Consider the following 15,373-nt stretch of genomic DNA (forward strand, 5'->3'; position numbering starts at 1 on the left):
GGAAAGTTAGTGGCATGAAATTATGCACAGTTTCTTCTTGAGGTTCGGATACGTACTATGAAGACCAAGTATCTTATACTGGAAGACAGCGACATTTTGTATATTAAAAAATTCTGAATCTTATGTACAATCGGTGTATGGTTTGTATCCACACCATCATAGCTACAAAGTGCAAGTAAATGACTGACTCTCAGATTTGCCTGGATAAAATAAAGGTTGCAAATATGAATATTTAGGAACAGCGCTGCTAATCCATGTTTTAGGCATTTAGCTTGGATGAATTTCAAAACCAATATTCACACGATTTCTAGTCGGTAAAAGACCCTCAGCCAAATTTCTAATACAGTTAATACTACTTGCCGGAGGTTCACCCTATTGTCTCCACCTCCTAGTTGTTGTTACTATATTTCTGTTTTCATGGGGGTCTAGCTGCAGAGAGATGCATTTCAAAGCTAGCTTACACACTGATATAGATAATTTGAAAAAAAGCTTTTTGGTCCCTTCAGGGTGAAAACTGCAACATAATAAGTTGGTTTTGGTTTTTGATATTTGCAACAACAGCACTGTGGGCTTTGTAATTTAATACTCATTTTAATGAAGTGTGTTGATACATATTTCCCAAAGAAACATCAATAACATTTAAAAAGTTTTTCCAATATCTCAGGTGTATTTTTTGCATCTTACAAAATTCCATTGAAGATTTATTAATTGTCTGTAAAAAGAGATTTGGAAGAATTATATTCAGGTAACATGAAACTATCTCTTACATCGGAAAAATTTAGGATGGAGCTACACTGCATATTTAACTTACGTTGTAGTCTAGTTCTTTTATTCTTTCATTAATGATTTAAACCATGGATCTGATATGTGACATATTTTAAATGGCTTTTACTGGTTCATATCCAAACTCTTAAAGCTGTATACGCATATTCAGAAGATTAGAAAAAGTTTAGAGTTTAGATTCATAGGCTTTGGAGTATCAAAGAAGGGAAACATTCTATCTGTAGTGATATGACAGTCTACAACAACATAATTTTTCTGTTCTGCTTCAATGAACCAAAAGGTATTGGCTTACCTGGAAACAAACCACTGTCTTTCCAGCAGTTTGCCTTTGCCAGAACTGACCACCATTTAAATTGTCATTTATTTATTTTTTGATCTCTAGAATATACTTTAAGGTTGATGTTGCCTCAACATGTAAGTTTACAGGCTATAAAGAGCAAGCTCTTAGTGCAGCATGTTGCAGAAGAGGACGGAAACATGGTTACTGTGAGTGAAGTTGTTCAGAATGTTCATCGACATCAGAAAAGTTTCAGGCTTATGACATGAAAGCAGTATTCCCAAGAGAAAGTAATGGATAAATGCAAAACGCAGATGAAGCTTGCTCAGGAGGAAGCACACAAAGAAAGAAAGGCATGTTTTACCAACTTCACTGAGTCATTGCAAGATCAAAAGCCATGCGACAGAGTGCATAGCCAAACATCGTCTAGACAGCAGCAGGCCAGGAAGAAGCATCTTAGTTCCCAAACACAGCACAGATGATAATTAAGCTCTTCTGAAATCAACTGACTGTTGTAGACCATTGCAAAAGGACTTTCAATGAGGATCTCTAAAAAAAAAGTGCATACAGGTATAAAAATAAGATTCTGACCTGCAGTAGTAGCTTGTATCGTGAAGGTTATCTCAAACTGTAACAGAAAGTGGGACTCTGTTCTTTTTATCTATTGCCCTGGATGCATTTGTCCCTGAGGTGAAACAGGAAGGCATTCATGCCAAATGCTGAAGTAAAGTATGATAGTGTGTAAAACGTGAGCCAAACAATTCAATGAGAGGACAACTTTTTCTGCCAGGTTTTTCAAGTCATGTTGGCAGGGTCAAGATCTGCAAGATCTGCTTGTATTTTACTTTGAGTTATTAACTTGTGGGTGGATTTAAACTATATTGAATACCTTCTTAAATGTTCCATAGCAACATTTTTATATTAAAGAAAAGCAAGAGACACTATTTGATTTGTGATATCAGCACTGTCGTTTTTATTTTATTTTCTTCCCAACATACATATAAACAATAAAAAAATAGTTTAATTTTTATATATATATACTGATTCCATTCTAATGTGCTTATCTAAGCCTTTGGTCCAAAAGCTCTCAAATCACCATAAAAAGCAGATAGATGTATCATTTAAAGAAAGTTGCTCAAGAAGTAATTGCGGTAAGCTGTTGGGGAACAAGAGAGGAGATGAATAATTTGATTTAATTCTATGCTACAAGATAACTTACTTTTTTTCTATCACAGTGAGATGTTGATTGTCTTCTATTTCATATAAATACTAACATTTTAAATAGCACCTATACATTCAGAAACACCTTTTGTTATTCATAGAAAATCAGATGGTTTTGTGTGTATTTATACACTGGTACATGGGAGAAAGACACCTCATACTTCTACTAAGCTATATGGAAATCAGTGTGATCAGCATGTCCCATATTCACACAGGAAGCTTAATGATCTTGAAGTGTGCGCCTTTGATAGATAAGAAAGGAAAGAAGGATCGGATTGCTGCTGTTGTTTTTACAGTTGTTTCAATGGATGGCCTGGAGCTCATTTGTTAATGACCATGCAAATATTCAGCACATTTATAAAGATTTAAATTATTTTTCCTCATGCATATTTATGTATGCATGTGTATTTTGGAACTCATTAAAGCAGTTCACAAAAGATTCTGTAACAAGCATCTCACTTCCAGCATTGTCCTGGAAATATATTTAGTAAGGGAAAAATTCAGGAAGATACTTCTACATCCATAACTTTAAACATATAAACAATCACTTTTACTTCCCATCTCACATCTGGATTAACATTGTCAAAATCAAACTTGGGTGCATTTCTGGATTCTTGCACAGTGAGGACTAAGTTATACCACTTCATAAAATTGAAGCTTCATATTACAAAAAAGTCTTCCAATACTTAAAGGGAGCCTACAGGAAAGCTGGAGAGGGACTTTTTATAAGGGTATGTAGTGATAAGACAAGGGGCAATGGATTTAAACTGAAAGAGGGTAGATTTAGATTAGATCTAAGGAAGAAATTCTTCACTCTGAAGGTGGTGAGGCACTGGAACAGGTTGCCCAGAGAAGTTGTAGATGCCCCATCCCTGGAAGCGTTCAAAGCCAGGTTGAATGAGGCTTTGAGCAACCTGGTGTAGTGAAACGTCTCCCTGCCCACGGCAGGGGGTTGGAACTAGATGATCTTTGAGGTCACTTCCAACCCTAACTATTCTATGATTCTGTGATTCTAAATAAAGCGTTGTGGGTTAACGTTTAGCTAAGCACCCATACTGCTGCTCACTCAGACACTGCTACCCCAAAGGGCTAGGGGATATGAGAAAATAAGGTTGAGATAAAGACAGTTTAGTAACTGCAGGAAAGAGAAAAAAATTAGTGATGTGAAGGTAATCACTTCCCATAAGCCACCTCCCATAAGCAGACTGATATCCAGCCAGTCTCTGAACAAGGTCCACTTTGGAAGTCAAAATCCCTCACCCTTTCTTCTTCTACCCAATTTTAGTGCTGAGCATGACATTATATGGTGTGGAACATCTCTTCATCCAGTTTGGGTCAACTGTCCCAGCTGTGTGTGTGCTCCCAACTTTTTGCATCTGCAGTCTACTCACACTGGGAGAAGGGGGGTGCAGAGTGAGAAAAAGACACACATTGGTGTATTATCAACAGTGGTTTAGCCACAGATCCAAAGTAGAGCACCATATGGGCTACTATGAAGAAAACTAACTCAATCCCAGCCAGACTCAGTACATACAGAAGCAGTGTGTATCTTATTTTTCTGGAAAGGTTTGACTGCAAAAAACAATTATTGAGTACATTTCTATGTAAGAGTTTCTCATTTCTATGTAAGAGTTTCCGTAATTCTGAAAATTCACTGACATGATCTACCTACAGGAAAAGCATGATTTTCTTGACTTATTTTGCTCAGAAATAGGACAAAGTGGGTGAGCTTTTTATTTTTTAATGTAAAACTTAGTCTATAGTGAGGCTAAGCAGTGACTGAAAAAATGTTTTGTCAACTAGGAAATATAAGAATGTAGATAAAATTAAATTAAGAAATAATCATATCTAAACTAAATATGTAGTGTTTCCATGTCAGTTATGTTTGGAGAGAATCATACATAAGGCAGCACTGTCACTTCCAGTGGCATCACCGAGGCTGTGTTCCTGCAAAGTCCAGTAGGTTAAGCATACACTGTTAGACATTGGAGAGTTTTTTTGTTCATATGTGGGCAGGTGAACACATCTACCTGACAACTCCATTTTAGGATGTCATACAGGAGCTGGTGTCCATGGACAGTCAGGGGACAAAAACTCCATTGTTTCCCCTAGCATGCTCCATCAGATAAATAAACCCATGCAGAGAGGAATTTCTTACCTATTCCATTTTCAAAAAAAAAGATACAAGCTATCCCTTTAAAAGTAAGCACAGGAGAAACTGAACACATTCTGTATTGTAGGAAGGAAAGAACAGAGGCTTGTCATAAGCTGTTAGGACGTAACTAATTTTGTCAAACATCTCATACAGAAGTGACAAGAAATTCAGCAAGGGCAGGACAGCAACGAAACGTGGGGAAGAGAAAGGATACTGAGGAAGGAGAAAATTGGATGAACGGTAAAGGAGAAAGTTACAAAGATACCATATAGTACTTTTTTAGCATAAGAAGCACTTCAGTGTTCTGTCAATAGTTCTAACTCCTTCTCTGAGCACATTTGCATTCCCTACACTTGGAAGGACTTCACAGTGAAAGTATATCTGATGCATCCATGCAACATGTCTTCCAGTTCCATTTCCTCCAAAAGGAGGACTTTTTGCATGCACTAAATATTTGCAGTGGCCAAATCAGTATACGGCAGATTGGAATTATCTGAGAATCCACTGCAAGAGTGTGCTAATCTCTACAAATAAAACACAAATGTAGACACGACCCAGACTCTGTCTATAGCTTTCGAAATACTGTCTTAGGTGGATAGGACTTAAATGCTGAGCAGAATACCAAAAACGTGGGGAAAAGGCCACTCAGCTACTCAGATTGTATCAGTAAATTATACACATGTACATCATTATTTTAGATTTGTATGATTTAATCATCAATTAATCAGATCAATGGATGAAAAACTGGTGGTTTTGCCACCATTCTGCCTCTAAATCCCTTATAAAAGTAGGTGAAAAGGGGAGTACCCTGAAAACTTCTTCGTCACTGCATTTTTTAAAGTTTTGTGTTAACTTTTTAAATCAATCTGGATAAATATCTTTATCCATTACTCCGGTTCTGCAAATATATATTTAAGGTCTATTTCTGGGAAGTATAGAATTTCTGAACAGCAGTCTGTGCACTTATAATAATAAATATAAAATGAAGCAAAAACTATAAAACCCCTTCAGGTTTAGAAAACAAATATTAAAATGAATTTCACTTTTATTAATTTCTGTAATGGTAATCTTTTATAGTTATTAATTGTAACCTTAGTCAGGGTAGTTTAATCCCAACACATCAAGGAAATTATGAAATACAAAAAGTAAATAAGATGAAAAGTATTTTGGTAATTAGGCTTATATTTATGTATGTAAATACAGAAGATTGTTCTTGTCTTAGCTGAAAATACCTCACTTAAGAATATATAATTCTTATTTTATTTTGGTCTTAAAAAAAAAAAAAGAAAAAGAGGAAAAATTGAGAGTCTTCAGAAAAGCTGAAGAGAAAAGAAAGGGAAGAGAAATTGTATAAAGGAATTGTTGGGAGGACTAAGGTACATAAGAATTCACTCCATAAGAAACAAGTTGCTTAAAAGTAGTGGATGCCAATGCACATGAAGGAAAGAAATGAGATACTAAATTTACACTAGATAATGTCTCAGACACTGAATAGTCCTATTCAAGACCACATGACTAACTCAAAAATAAAGTGCTATGCAGCATGATCACAAGGTAGTGATAAATTACATATAAAATACAGCATTGAAAAATATAATGCATTTCAAATGTCAACTTTCAGCATTATTCTCTACAAAACCACTGCTAAATTACAGAAGCATTTGCAGAGTAAGATGTGTGATTCCCAGCAGCCCTAGAAGGAATACACGCTGAACTTACATTTTCTTCACAAAATATTTAGGCATCAAGGAATCTACTAAACATAGTGTCTCAGATACTCCACAGTAATACAATCCTACAGTTGAATCTCTAGTCCTTCTCGAAGCATTTTATGAAAATCATAAACTCTTCAATTTAATCAGCTTCTGAGCCTTTGAATAAATGATATGTAGTTCCTTAGTAGATTTATCAAGTCTCATCTTAAAAAAAAGCAATCTCATCAGCAATTTTTGCAAAGATATTAACTGAAAACATCTTTCGCAAATTATGAACCGTTACCTTCTTCAGTGATGAGTTATAACGATGTCTCAGTCGTCTGATGATCAAAATATTTTCTTCTGTTCTTTCCAAATGAGTATCTGATTTAGAGCAGACATTTCTATGATTTTTTTTTAAATGTAATACTTTATTTCTTATACTAGTAATATTTTCTTTCACTTCTTCTTATATAACATTCTTACAGTCTTCTGTGTTGCTAAAATGCCACATAGTTTTACATCATCAACAGATTTCATCGTCACATTCTTACCTTTAATACTAATGTGACAATACTGGAAAGATTCACATTGAGTTAAACATACTTTGGCCCATTCTCTAAAGACAGAAAAATTATATAGTAAATGTGACACAGTACTTTTTACTACTATTTGTTTCTCATTACCATTGTTCATTTGCCATCCACTTTGCTTCTCTTGCTCAAAGAAGATACACAAAATCTTCTAAAACATAATGCAGTAAAGTACATGTAGTTATGCCATGTTTAGTTAAATGATGCTTTGCTGTTACCAGTTTAAACGACTTTTTAAAAAATTTTTTTTTGTTACATTGCCTTGTGGACCATCACATAACCCTTGCAAACTCATTTTGAAGGTTCAAGTAATATTTTTCATGATCATAAAAAATTAATGAGTGATAAAATGCTAAATATTAATCTTCAAATGTTCTAAAAGGTTCTTTTCTAATAAATTAATGTTAAAATATAAAAAGAAGAAAAAAGTGTTAATGGAAATAGCTAGGCTCGCTTGATAAATTCAAAAGGAGCAAAAAAAATGCTTCTAATTAATATTCAACTACTATTTAAGCAGAAAGCTGAATTATGGTACTGCTAGTCTCAAAGGAGCAGCCTAGTTTACTCACACTATTGCAACTCTTTCAAAAAAACAAATGAAGTGGAGCAGTCTTTGTTGTTAACTTAGACAACTTCTTCCTCCAACCTATTTAAATAAAAATAATATGCAGAAAGAGAAAGATAACTAAGATAAAATACCCTAAAGATAACTAACATCATTTGGCTCTTTAAAACTTTGGATTACCTTTGAAACAAACAATGTAATTGATTGGATCCTCTCTAATTAAAAGATTCTTACCAAATATACTGTATTTCCAATAATATACTCATAATAGCAAAGAGACCTGGTAAGTATGATGCACACTTAATCTTTAAGGTTGTCTTTTTTTTGGAACACCTTGTTATAATACATTTTTTCTTCTTACTTTTCAACTCAGTTGGAAACGTGATCCAAAAACTACTGCAAAATTGGAGTACTGAGTTTTTCATGATAGCAACAGATATGACAAAAGTGCCAAAATCAGAAGCACACCGAATTTTTCAGAAGTCTAACATTCAGTGGCAGTAGGATTGTCAGTGTTTCGTCTGACTGAAAGAAAGGCAGCTCATATCTCAGGAAGTTTCATATTCCAAATATCCCATGCTGAGCACCAGTTCATTCTGTGCAAGCACTTTTTCCTTAGGTCGATACTTCTTCTCTTGCCTACTTACTGTTTCAGTTTATTCCTGTTGTTTCTCACTCACCATGCACCACTATGAAGAGCTTTACTCTGTCTTCTTGATAACCACCTGTGGGCTCTGGAGGGCTGCTGTTAGGTTCCTCTGAAACCCTCTCTTCTCCAGGCTGAACAAGCCCAGCTTCCTCAGCCTCTCTTCACAAGGCACATGCTCCTGTCCCCATCAGCCTGGGGACACTTCCCTGAAATTGTTGCAGTTTATAAGCACCTTTCCTCTGTCAGGGGATCCAAAAATGGATGCAGGACTCTAGATGAAGTTTCACAAGTGCTGAGGAGAGGGGGACAATCATTCTCCTGGACTTCCTATGTATGGTCCTGTTATTACACGTCAGGAGGTTCTTGGCCTGCTTTGCTGCCAAGACACAATACTGGCCTATGCCCAGTTTGCCATCTACCAGCACCCATAGGTCCTTCTCAGCAGAAGGACTCAGAACTCTTCTCAGTTCCCCTGCCGGTCAGGTCCCAGCCTTTGTCATTATTCCAGAGATGTTTCAGTGCTGTGACCATGTGCAGAGCTGTAGTTCCTCCTGTTTGTTTGTCAGGTTGCATGCATTTTTGTGTGTACACTTGAGGTGGTTGTCCTTTCACCCTGTTTTACCATTCTTGTGTTCTTATTCCCATCAACATACTTCTTTGGCTATCCATCCCTGTCCACCTCTTTCTCAGTTAACTGTGGATTACAATATCTCTCCCTTGCTATTACCAATTTAGAGATCTTCTCAACAGGTTGGCCACCTGCTTCTGGCAAAGATGCTTTTGTCCCACTTTGTCAGTTAGATCCCATCACTCCTCAGCAACCTTCAATCCTCAAGATCTTGCAGTCACAAAAACCAAATCCCTGCCAATGACATCAGTTGTGCACCCAGTTATTGACCTCTGGGGCATATCCACTCCTAGTCCAGTTTTTCTCCTTCAGTGTAGGATGAAGGAGACATCAGATAGCTTGTATTCCCTTCACCTTTATCCCCAAAGCCAAGTAGTCAGTTTTGATATGGTCAATATTTTCCCTGGCAGTGCCATGTAGATGGACAGCAGAGGGTAATAGTCCAAAGACTAGACAAGCCTTGGCAGTGTCCCTACAACTTCTTGTAGCTGAGTGCCTGGCAAGGGGCAAACTTCCCTAGACAGTAAGTTGGCTGATGAGCCATCCATCTCCATGAGAAGACGTCCTCTCTCTGCCATCACTTGTCACCTCTTCTTGGTGCTGATACAGCTCAGGCTCAGCTGTGATGTCTCCCCATACAGAATTTTCTCCCCATCATCTGCTCCAAGGGCACCGAACCTGTTCTACAGTGGCAGATCTGCAGGGGAGAAGGAACCTGCCTCCTGTTTGCAAGAAGTCACATGACTACAGCCTTCCCCAGTGTGGGACTGTTTGCTATTGTATCAAGAACAGGCTCTGGTGATTTGTTCATCCTCTCTACAGGTTTTTGCCTCTGCAAGGTCTCTGTGAACACCCTGTCAATCCTATGAACGTCTTTTTTTGCCATTTTCCTTGATATTGTGCAGTCTGCTGACCTCCTCTCACAGCTCCTGCAGGTGAGGAGTTCATCTACCCCGACCTCAGCTCCATCAAGAGGTTCCAAGTGCTCTCTGCAGACCCAGACATGGAAAGATTCCATCTCCCTCCTTAGCTCTGTTTGAAATGAGGTTTCTGCTGTACCAGGAATAGCTGCTCTGGTCAGTGCCAGAAACCCTGCCCTGTGCCACATCATCACCATGGTTGAGCACTTGCACACTGCCTTCATGAGTTTCTGTCTTCCTTCCATGCACCTATGCTCCAGACCTGCACTTCTATAACTTGCTTTGTACCACCAGCTGAATGGATGCTTGACACTCCTTTATCAGGTGTCAGCTGAAGGCAAAAGGTCAAAGCACCTTTTTTTTTCAGGAGTAGCTGGAAGAGGTCACTCAAAACTGCTAGAACTTTTGAGAAGTAAAAACCTCTGCTACCCCCACTTCTGCAGCAGCACCAGGCACCTCCCCTGAGCTTTCTGGAAGAGCAATTCCCAAGAACATGTTATCTTGCTCTGTGATTCTTTCTTTTTTAGGTGAAATTTTTCTTTTGCCTAGGTTTTAGGGTCTAAATACAGGTTCTCTGATCTTTGCTTCTCTCTACTTGAAAGGAAACCTACTGGGTGGCACAAACATCTAGTATAAATATCAAAGTATAGTCCATTTGTGGTTAACGTAGGCCCAGCAGGATTTTCACCACCAGGTATTTATCCAACTGTGTATTCTTTTGATGTCACTTTATTGCAATCTGCTATTTCCTGGAAGAAGAAATGTCTTTTTAAAATTTAATTAAAAAGCACTAAAAGTATACATTTAAAAAGACAGTTATGCCAATTCTGTAGAAAATCATCAGTTAAAGGACATTGAAAAATGAAAGTTTTTTTATATTACACAGCTGTGTTACTGAAGGAAAAACAGTGACAGAGGTTGTCAGCAAAGCATAACAACAGTACAGCATTTGGAGGCTTTCACCAAAGAACCTCTAAACCTGGCCATTTTCATCTTTGTTCCAGTGTTCCACTATTATAGCAGAACTTTGAAACAGATTGAAGGGAAGAAGGAAGGAGGCCTCAGAAATTTAGCCTAAATTGCAAATTCCTTTCTAAGTACTGAGAGCAAATTCTATAAAGTAAGCACATATTTTAATATACCCTCAATTACAAGAAATGTGAGGTAGTAGTTCATTTCAGGAAATGCACTCCACTGAAATGAGTGTAATTACAGGTAAGTAAAACAGCACCAACAACCAGGCAAACAGGCAAAATGAAGGATCTCAGTGGAAAAATTGAACACCATCAGAATGGCATGAAAACCAGCATGAAAGCACTGAAAGCCACGTAGGCTCATGCAGAGTCTAGAAAATAAATGTAAGTAAAGGAAGATACAATTTTCTATGATCTCATTAGGAAAAACAGGTAAAAATAAATCAGCCCTTGTTAGTAGAAATAATGTTAGAAATAAATATTTGAACAGGGACAATAACTAATTAATGTACTTCCAGAGAAAACTGACTGCAGAGAGATTTAATCCAAGATTAAATAACAAAGTTAAGTATCTGGCACCCAATGCACCTTCAGAGATATAAAAAATACTTTGACAAAGTCAAACATATTATTTAAGATGGATGAATCTGAGACGTTGGTCTGGCAACCATGTTAGATGCATTAGGAAACTTTAGTTTCTGAGGAGTTCTACCCAGATCCTGAGAAAGTGACGTTAAAGAAATGTTACATTAAGTTGAAAAAAAAATAAAGGAAAATAAGGTAAATCAATAAAAAAAAATAAAATTGTAAGTATGGCTTACTGAAAATAGTGTGTTCCATTAAGGTGCACTAAGCAGTAGTGAAACTGTAGCTGGGATGAGATTATGATATGATAGTGGTAAATAGATCTGAGAAAATTAAGAAAATTGAATGTGTGATCATATATCTTTTCAGCAATGAGGTATAGGCCTCATTTGAAAAAAAAAAATGCTTGAACTATATCAGGTAATATATTCCATATATTGAGGATGGCAATAAGCTCTGGATCCTAAAGAAATTATTTGGATGAATGTTAAATTAGAAATCAAGGAGGTTTGGATGAATGTTAAATTAGAAATCAAGGAGGTTTGTTTTCAACTGATTTGAGACCATGACCTAAAGAGTTCTGCACTTTAAAAACATGTAGAGTTTCATTAAATAGAATTCAGAACGTCATGAATAAAACAGTATAACATGGCATAATGGTCAATAATACATGTTATGACATAAAAGGAGAACTTAAAATGTAAAATAATATGTTAGAGGAAAATATTCTTTCAAGAGGATTCCTTATGAAACTTTATTAGGGGATCATGCTGACCACTTTTCAGAACAAACATTTACTTAAACTATAGTGAAAAAAATACTGTCTATACTTTAATGTCAGAAAGCTTTGAAGTTGTTGAGTACATACATGAAATATTTGAAAAATAATCTTGACATACTTTTCTAACAAAATCTCAATGGAACTCATTTTCAGTAGTGATTTTGCTAAAATTTCTCTTTTATTAAGTATTAAACCAAATACTTATTTTCACACATTTTGTGGTATTTTAGTGACATAATCAGAAGTGCTTAGTTATGAGTTTCCAGCGTGATTTTTATATATTATTCCCTTTTTAATTTATGGCCATTTAATAATGACTCATATAGGAAAGTATATGGTCCATTTATCGTATGAAATACTTCTTTACAGAGGAAGAAGCAATGTCATAAAAAGAAATTAACAGATACAGTAAGAGTAGCAAGTCAGAGAGACTGGAGCTGTAGTTTTATTCTTCAGTGTTCTTAATACAAGTAAAGAAGTTTTCAAAGTAGTAACTAGATCATTTAAAATGGCTTGATTTTTTCCAGTGTCTTGAAGCAAGATTTTATGAGAAATCAAGCTTTCTAAACAACACATAATACTGAGAATGTTTTTATTTTAGAAGGTTATGGAATCTCATCATACCAACTACATTTTAAGAAGACTTTCATTTAACTTTCTTAATTTGAATCTCTAATAGGTAATAAAAGTCTTCTAAAATTTGTACTGAAATGTGTTTGCAGCTGAGTTGAGCTCAAAAAAGTTCACAGAGATTCATAAGTTTATAAATCAAGACGTTTGAGAAACTGGTGTTTAAATAGATTTTATTTTAGTTTAGACTTCTCTGAAAACTTACACTTAATGTCAGAGGAAATTCAAAGATAGGAGGCATCAAGGGTAAGTTCTGGGATAATTTGTACTCATGATATCTCTTACAGTTAAAATCACTTAAACAAAAGAAAAATACAGATGTCTTCAAAGACAACAGTTTTTTCCTCATGAGGGATTCTCATTACAAGATAATGGCTCAGTCAGTCTTTCATTTAGCTGCCCCTACGTATTCAAACAGAAAAGGTGATAGGCCTAACGATACTGAATCTAGACTAGAATTACTTCTCTGTTTTTTCAAAATACATATTTTCTAATGTCCCTAGACAAAAAGTAAAAAAGATTTTCAAATCACACGAATGAGGGAAAAGATTCGTATATTTAATCATCTTAATTCAGTGTTTATCTAAATTTGGAATCTTCCCCCACCGTTTGTTAAAATGGAAGACTAAAGCCATTGAGATAGATAGAAAACGAAAATGACAATACCGTTTTCTTTCTAAATCTGGGCTCTTCATAGTTGGACTATTTCAGATATGTAACTCAGTTATTTTTAATAGGTTTTTATCTCACTACAGGAAAAAAAGTCTCTACAAAAGGAGATACTAGCAAACTTCATTCCTGTAACAACTCATTTCACTACTTGTCAGATAATGAAAACATGCAAATTAAAAAGTCATGAAAATAGTATTATAAATATAGAAATCAGGTTCTCAACCTAAAAGAAATGTACTAAAAATAAATTCTGAAAATTACAGAGAGAAATAAGGCAAGGCAAACAAAATTACTTGTCAGCACTGTGAACCTAGCTGTACTTTTATCAGTGTGTCAGAATGGAGTACTAAAAAAACAACAAAAAACAATGCATAAACTTGAGGTTTATATTACTGCTTCATGGTTACTAAAGAAAAAATTTTTTGTTGATAACAATTAGGAAATTCTCTTTGCACTACTGCATATATAAGTATGTAGTATATGGAATTAGAACATTTTGCAGCCATGGGTGTTCCAGAATTTATATTCTGTGCTGGTATTTGTTGACTCTATTTAATATTCACCACTCTATTTGATATTTATGGATTAGTACACATAAAATCTACTCTGTATTGCTACTCAAGTATTTCTATTATTGATATCTGATGAAAAATGAAGTATAGTCCTTTATCAACTGTATGATTTACTCTAAAACATAAAATGACAGCGTATTCTATGTGTTTTCTAAATAGTAGCATGCATGACACCAGTGCTGGATCAATTTCTAAATCTCGGAGTGTTGCAATAGCCACAACCTTCTTAAGCCTGGGGCATTTAAGCTGCTTAATGAGTTAGGAACACAGGGAGGTAAGGGTTCAGAAGGCACTTTCCATGGGTAACTTCAAAAAAACCACACCATACGTCACCCTGTGACCTAGAACCATTATATCAGCTGACAATGAGAGTAGAGGAAACAGACTCCTACCACAACATGCTGTCATTTTGATTGGGTAAGAGCTAAAGTACTATGAGGTAGAAACCATCTCCTGTCACACATCGAATTGTGGTGTAAAGCGTTCAGTTACTGATAATTCCATCATTTTCTCTCTTCTATATTCTCATATGGCAGTTGCTATCTAGGAATATAGACTGTATCTATCAGGCACAGTGTATTTCCTAATAATTGGTTAGTAGGAACAAACAGATTCGAACTATGGACTCCATCAATCCTATCTGGAATCTATCTACCTTTCCCAATACTTCATAGTCACGGTTTTTTGAATAGAGTTACTCAAGCAGTTCAGTGTTAATACTTGTGGAAAGTCTAGCCTTTAAAATCTGATCTGTTGTTCAATACATGAGACATTTATAAATAAAGAAAGTATATTATAAATTACATAATGTGCATAAACCTCTCTTTTCATATGGTGATTTTTACTGTTAGTATTTTCCAAGAAGCTTCAAGAACTTAGTTTTCTGTGAAAGCATCTTCGTCTGTTTCACAGGTATTGGCACATAATACCTTTGCTCAGCATATGTGGCAACTACTGCAAGCATCCTTGTTCTGAAAAGTTGTTTAATATCTGGCAGTAGAGAATGCATAGACACCAGGTCCTTGTCTAGCATATAAAGAGCAAAAGTTTCATACTTGGTTAGGTGCCTCTAGTGCAGTACTCACCTAATTAATGGACACAAACAGCTGGATACATCCACATTTAAACAGAGAAAGCAGTCAATTCGTTATACATATCAAAGCATAAGATGCTTTCCTGTTTTCTTGAAACACAAAAGTGGAAAGATATAAAAAATAAGAATCATATATTTAGCGCTTTTATAAAATTTGTGCAAATAGATATATTTTAGTCACAGTACGTAATATGATTTTACTGCATGCACATATTAACAATCAGAAAAATAAATCAAATATTTGCAATATATACACTGTTTCTGCATCGTAACTAGTTATCGCCTTTTTCAAAAATCTGTGATTATAACTCATTATTATTATGAAAAATTCTTAATATCTTAAGATATATTTAGATATTTCAAAATTCCTAGTAAGAATTATTTTTCATCTGTTCTGATACAAATCAAAATAGTAATTTTCCTCCTAATTCCATCTGCAAAGTTATAACTTCCAGTTGAGTTCAAATATATCTTGCACAAAAATATCGAAAAGGTCTATTTGCATTCTCACTCTCCAAAGTGAATGAAGGTTTTGGAAGCTGCCTCTAAGGAAAATAAAAATCTCCCTTGTTTTTGATAGT

Source organism: Tauraco erythrolophus, chromosome 5, assembly GCF_009769465.1.
Source record: "Tauraco erythrolophus isolate bTauEry1 chromosome 5, bTauEry1.pri, whole genome shotgun sequence".
In the NCBI taxonomy this organism is placed as follows: domain Eukaryota; kingdom Metazoa; phylum Chordata; class Aves; order Musophagiformes; family Musophagidae; genus Tauraco; species Tauraco erythrolophus.